Here is a 7486-nt window from a genome sequence, read left to right on the forward strand (position 1 = left end):
GGGAAGACTAGAAGTAAAGATTATCAAAGATAAAAGCATCAAAATTATACCACAGTTAACCATATTCTGGGACAAACATATTACACTAAGAATGTCAATTATGCTCTCAAGAAGGTGCTCAAAGAAAGGATGGTGACTCAACATAAAAGTAAAAGATTGACCCTTCACAGAGGGAAGCAGGGATTAACATGTGCTAGAGCTTTTCATTTTTTTTAAACAGAAGTAAAATTGTTTTGAGAGGTGTTTGTTGTTGTCAACGAATGGTAGTGGGCACTCTAACTACCTTGTCAACCAGACTTTCAAGAGCGGCTCCCATGAAGGACGTTATCTCTACCAACAAGGTAGATCATCCCTCTTCTCTTTTGTTTACACATATATTTTAGTTTCATTATGGATGACACTCCTCCCAACCTTTGCTTACACAAGCCATGGCTAACCGAATCCTCGGGTGCCTTCCAACATTCACATACCATGGAGGAGTGTCTATTTGCAAATTAAGTTGCTTGGTGATAAATCAGGGCAAAACATGTGAAGAGAATTATTTATGAAAGTTGTAATTAATTGGGGCTGGGCACCCCGTTGCCAGCTCTTTTTGCAAAATTATTAGATAAGCGGATGTATATGCCACTAGTCCATTGGTGAAAGTCTGACCGACAAGATTGAAAGATAAAACACCACATACTTCCTCATGAGCTATAAAACATTGACACAAATTGAGAAGTACTTTGAAGGTTTTAAAGGTAGCACATGAAAATTTACTTGGAATGGTTTGAAATGCCATGCATAGGTATTTATGGTGGACACTTTGGAATAACTTGGTTTTCAGGGATTTGGAAGCACGAGCAGCATTCCCGCTCAGTACAAGTGAAGGCTAGCAATAGACTAGGAAGCGACAATCAAGAGAGCAATAACCGTCATAATCATGCTTGCGACAAAATAAAATTAACGGAGGCATAAAAGTGATACAAGAACTCTGAAGCAAAGTAAATCATCGAGGCTTAATTGACTTTTTGTTTTTCAGTCATATGCATGCGTGAGCATGTGCCAAGTCAATTCAAATGAATTATTTAGAGGAGGATACCACAATGTCATACCTATCTATGAATAAAACAATGCAAGCAAATATTTATGACATGCTACTCATTATTAATAAATTGGAGCTAAACATGAGAGATCATGAACTACTAGACATTCATTAAATGACATATACCTCACATGAACCAACTAAGCATGCTCACATGGATGAGTATATGTACAAAAATGAAAACAAATAGAGTTCATACCAGCCTCTCACCACAGTCGAGTTGTCGTAGATCGTCATTATTGCCTTTCACTTGTGTGGCTTGAATAATATGAAATGAAAACCAAGCTCCAACCACCGGAGACCGCTGAACTCCATAATAAACTTTACAAAACCGAAGAAGAACAAAAAATATTTTTGGTGTTTTTGAATTGGAAACAAGAACAAAAGAAAACAGGCAAACAAAGCAAAATCTTTTTGGATGTTTGAATAGCAACCCGAATTAAAAACTAAGCAAACTAATACTAAATACTAAATAAATAAATAGAGAGAAACAACAGAAATATTTTTGGTCTTTTCGTGTTTTGGAAAACAGAAATAAACAAAAAGCAACAAAAAGAAAGAAAGAAAATCGAAACATGGATATACAAAGTACCGACAAGATATGATATGTAAATGAGTGAGATGTCGATGTACCTCCCCTCAAGCTTAGGATTTTGGCCTAAGTGGAGATCAACCCCAGCGATGGTCAGGGTTCCACGTCGGTGGATCATACATGGCATGGTCGTAATAAGATCCATGTGCAGAAGAAGTGGATGAAGGTTCCACATGCCGAGAATACTAATGTGAAGAACTTGCTGCGTCGGATGACAAGTTGAGGGGATCCTCGGCCTCCTCCATGCCGTCCCCTGCGTGATGGCCACACCTCTCTATGTATGCATCAAGTTCATCTTCTGTGACCGACCAACTTTTCCTGGAATCAAGGTTAAACAAAGCAGGTGCAGGCAATCCAACTAGCCTTTCAGATTTAATTACTCTCCACTTTTTCTTGAAAAAGGTTATCTCATAGGACAGGTTATTAAAGTTAGACCAATTAGAAACAAAGTCATGTTTTATCATGGAAACAATATCAAGTTTTTCTACAGAGAGCTAAACATCAAGAGAGTGAGGTTCTACACCATGCATAGCTAGCAAACGAGAGGCAATGAGACCCCCACAAATTCCTCTTTTATCACGGTTAGTAGCAAGCCTAAAAGCTATCAAGGCACCCAAATTATAAGTTATATCACGTTGCAATGCAGCAGCTAAGAAAACCAAGTCATGAATGGATAACTTATTTGCATTCTTTCTAGCAAGAACGCACTTGGTGATAAAGTAAGTAAAATAGCGAATAGATGGGAGTTGAATACTACGAATTTTACCACTCTCATCCGAGAAGCTTCTCCCTTGACAGATCATCTCGTATAGATTCAATAGTTGCGGTGGCAGCCCCCTAATCTTCTCACGTGATCCCCACTGTGGCACTTTAATAGCTGCACAAAAATCATCAAAGGGCAAATTGATACTTTTATTGTAGATTTTATATTGAACCATGGGGTTAGGTTGGGACCAATGGTATTCAAAATCCTGCACCACTGACATGGTTAGTTTTGCATATTGGTAAGGTTCACCAACAACAAAATCTTCTAACCTTGCATTAGAAATTAGATTTTGAACATCCTGAAAAATTCCTGCACTCTTCATGAAATCGGTGCATGGGTAGTAGGAGGGGAATACCCCCTCTTCACGGTGGACTCTCATAACTTCATGCACCTCCAATTCATGTTGGTTGAGTTGGTGTCTATTCCACTCCATTTTCTGAAATTTTTCAACAATCATTATAAAAGTTGATTTTGAGACATATAAATGAGGGAGACTACTATAGGAACTTGATAGAGTACTAAACATGCATCAAAACTAATTTTTATAACTTAGAACAAGCATGCAAACTCACTTAACATGTCACCTACAGCAGCAAAATACTCAAGATATACTCAACTAAACAAAATTATATTTGGATAATCGGAGGAGTCACATACCGAAGAACAAATGCTCCAAATCTCAGCAGCAAAGATGGGCTGAGCAAGGAGATCGAAAATCTCGAGCAAGAACAGCAAGAAACTTGGGTTTGAACAATGGTGTTGTGTTTTCCCGTGGAAGAGAGTGGAGTGGTAGGTGGATGAGTGAGTGGGGGGCCAGGTGGGGTCCACACCACAGGGCGGCGCACCCCCCATGCTGGCCGCGCCAGCACATGGGGTGCAGTCCTGGGGTGCCCCACTGGTCAGCCCCAGGCACTCCCAGGTTGCAATTTAAAAAATAGGACCAGTGGTATAATGTTTGTAAATTTTTGAAAACTTCGAAAAATGCACATTTCTGGGTGTTAAAATAACTGTTTCAGGGCAGAAAAAGATTTTCAAAATTTTAAAAAACTAAAGCATCTTGCAAAACAAGTAGTACTACAGAAAGTAAAACAAGTGTGGAGAAAGAAAGAAATGTTGTTTAGCTCTTCCATGCATTTAAAATGTACTTGTTAACAAGGTTAATCAAGTCTTGCCACCAAATAAATTTTACATAACATAAGAAGAAATAAACCTCAAATCAATCATGTTACCTTATATTGTATTGATATGGATCCAATCATAATATTTTGATATCCTTCTTTAGGCTCATATATAGGACAATCAATAGCTCCCACTTTGATAGTTCTCAAATTAGAAATTGTATTAACTCCATATACTTTATCAATCTTCTTGGGAAAATAAACAGTATGCTCCTTGTCATCAATATTGAAAGTAACTTTTCCTTTATTGCAATCAATAACAGCCCCTGCAATGTTAAGAAAAGGTCTTCCAAGAATAATAGACATATTATCATCTTCAGGCATTTCCAACACAACAAAACTAGTTAATATTAAGCAATTATTAGCAACTTGAACAGGAACATCCTCACATATACCAACAGGAACAGCAGTAGATTTATCAGCCATTTGCAAAGATATATCAGTTGGTATCAACTTATCTAAATAAAGTCTCTTGTAAAGAGAAAAAGGCATAACACTAACTCCTGCTCCCAAATCACATAGAGCAGTTCTAACATAATTATTCTTGATGGAACAAGGGATAGTCGATATACCTGGGTCTCCCAGCTTCTTTGGAACCTTGCCATTGAAAGAGTAATTAGCAAGCATAGTGGAAATCTCCTCATTAGGAATTTTCCTTTTGTTAGAGACAATATCTTTCATATACTTTGAATAAGGAGGCAATTTAATAGCATCAGTCAAAGGGATTTGCAAGAACAAAGGTTTCATCCAATCACAAAATTTATTATAGTGTTCTTCCTCCTTTGATTTTAGTTTCTTAACAGGAAAAAGCATTTGCTTTTGAACCCAAGGTTCTCTTTCATTACCATGTTTCTTAGCAATGAAATCTTCTTTAGTGTACTTTTTATTTTTAGCATGCTTTTCAGGTTCATCTTCAACCTCTTCTTTATCAGAAACGTCATTCTTATCATTATCTTTATCATGTTCATTACCACTTTCAGTTTCAACATCAGAAATAGAAATACTATTAGGATCATTAACAGGTTCAGAAGATTCTACAATAGTTTTATGTTTCTTCTTCTTTTTCTTAGAAGGAGCACTAGTTTCTTTAGTTTGTTGAGAATCTTGTTCAACTCTTTTGGGATGCCCCTCAGGATATAGAGGATCCTGAGTAGAAACACCACCTCTAGTTGTTACTTCATAAGCATGTTTTTCTTTAGAAGTATTTTTTAACAAGTCATTTTGCACTTTAGTGAGTTGATCAATTTGAGTTTGAACCATATGAAAATGTTTAACAAGCATCTTAACATCATTGGAGGTTCTCTCCACAATATCATGCAATTTACTAATAGTTTGAGAATTTTTCATTAAATGATTCTCTACTCTCATATTAAAGTTATCTTGCTTAACAACATAATTATCAAATTCATCTAAACATTGATCAGGAGGTTTTGAGTAAGGAATGTATCCTTTATCAAAGTGTTGAAGAGAATGTACCTCAATTGTGGATGAAGGGGGAGTTATCTTACATAAATCTTCTATGGGAGGTAAATTCTTCACATCTTCAGATTTAATACCTTTCTCTTTAAGAGATTTCTTGGCTTCCCTCATATCTTCATCATTTAATTCAATCATACCCCTCTTTTTCAATATTGGTGTTGGGGTTGGTTCAGGTGTAGTCCAATCATCATGATTTTGGCTTATTCTAGCCATTAATTCTTCAGCTTTGCCTGGAGTTCATTTCCTGAAAACACAACCAGCACAACTATCCAGGTATGCCCTAGACTCAATGGTTAGTCCACTATAAAATATATCAATTAAGTCATGCTTTTCCAAATCATGTCCAGGCCGAGCTCTAAGAAGAGAGCAAAACCTTGCCCAAGCTTCACGCAATTTCTCTCCATCTTCCTGGTCAAAACTATAAATTTTCTGCAAAGCAATATGTTGAGCACTAGCAGGAAAATATTTTCGAAAGAAAACATCAAGCAAACCAATTGGACTATAAATAGAATCAGGAGGCAAACTATTATACCAAGTTTTAGCATCATCCTTTAATGAGAAAGGAAAAAATTTAGCAACAAAATAAGTACGCTTCTTGATATCATCAGAAAACAAGCGACTCAAAGTAGAAAGCTCATTCATGTGCTCTACAGCACTTTCTTTTTCAGTACCACAAAAAGGTGTTTTCTCAACAATAGATATATGAGATAAATCAAGAGAAAAATCATAATCCTTATCCTTAATGTTTATAGGAGATGTGGCAAATTTAGGATCAGGCGACAGTTTATATCTAACAGCATGTTGTGCAAGAAGCTTTTTAATGTTACTTGCACCAGTAGTAGCATTACATTTATCAATAAAATCATCATCAAGTTCCACATAATCTTCATCGGGATCATCACTAGAGTGTTCAACAGACTCAGGTGAATTAACAGGTGTAACAGTATTTTCATTAGGAATTTCAGTATTTTCAATTTGTCTAGACCTAGCAATTGTAGCATCTAGAAAAGGACCTAATGAACCATTATCATCAAGCACAGTAGAAGCATCATCAAAATTATCAGAGGAATTTTTAGATTTAGCAGAAGTACCAACACGTGAAGCTTGTGGTGGTGAAACAAGTTGACTTATCACAGATGGTGAATCAAGAGCAGCAGAGGTACTCAGAGTTGTACCTTTTCTTGTAGTGGATGGTAATATGGCGACTTTAGCATCGCGAGGTTTACCCATGATGGAGGATTTGCAGCGAACAATATCAATTCAGGTGAACTTGCAAATAAAGCTATGCTCCCCGGCAACGGTGCCAGAAAATAGTCTTGATGACCCACAAGTATAGGGGATCGCAACAGTCTTCGAGGGAAGTAAAACCCAATTTATTGATTCGACACAAGGGGAGCCAAAGAATATTTGTAAGCCTTAACAGCGGAGTTGTCAATTCAGCTGCACCTGGAAACAGACTTGCTCGCAATAGTTTATCAGTAGCAACAGTTTTATAGCAGTAGCAGTAGTGAAATATAAGCAACAGTGTAATAAAGACATCAGTAGTGATTATAGTAAACAACAGGATTAAAATACTGTAGGCATAGGGATGGATGAACGGATGCTGCATGGATAAGATAACTCATGTAATAATCAAGACTAGGCATTTGCAGATAATAATAAAACAGTATCCAAGTACTAAATAACCATAGGCATGTGTTCCGTATAAAGTCGCACGTGCTCGCAATGAGAAACTTGCACAACATCTTTTGTCCTACCAGCCGGTGGCAGCCAGGCCTCTAGGGAAACTACCGGTAATTAAGGTGCTCCTTTTAATAGAGTACCAGAGCAAAGCATTAACACTTCGTGAACACATGTGATCCTCATATCACAGCCTTCCTCTCCGGTTGTTCCAATTTCTGTCACTTTGGGGCCTCGGGTTCCGGACAGCAATATGTGTATACAAATTGCAGGTAAGATCATAAAACAATGAATATCATCATGAATCAATAACACGTTCAGATCTGAAATCATGGAACTCGGGCCCTAAGTGACAAACATTAAGCATAACAAGTCGCAACAATATCATAAAAGTACCAACAACGGATACTAGGCACCATGCCCTAACAATCTTATGGCTATTACATGAACAATCTCATCCAATCCCTACCATCCCCTTCAGCCTACAGCGGGGATTTACTCACACATGGATGGGGGAAGCATGGATGGTCAATGGAGAGGCGTCGGTGGCGATGATGGCGATGATCTCCTCCAATTCCCCGTCCCGGCAGGGTGCCAGAACGGAGTTTCTGATCCCGAAATAGGGTTTTCGATGGCGGCGGAGTTCTGTATGTCTTCTGGAAAATTGGTCGAACCCCCGTGCGTTTTTAGGACAAGGGCTTTAAGTA

This window comes from Lolium perenne, chromosome 7 (assembly GCF_019359855.2).
Source record: "Lolium perenne isolate Kyuss_39 chromosome 7, Kyuss_2.0, whole genome shotgun sequence".
NCBI lineage: Eukaryota > Viridiplantae > Streptophyta > Magnoliopsida > Poales > Poaceae > Lolium > Lolium perenne.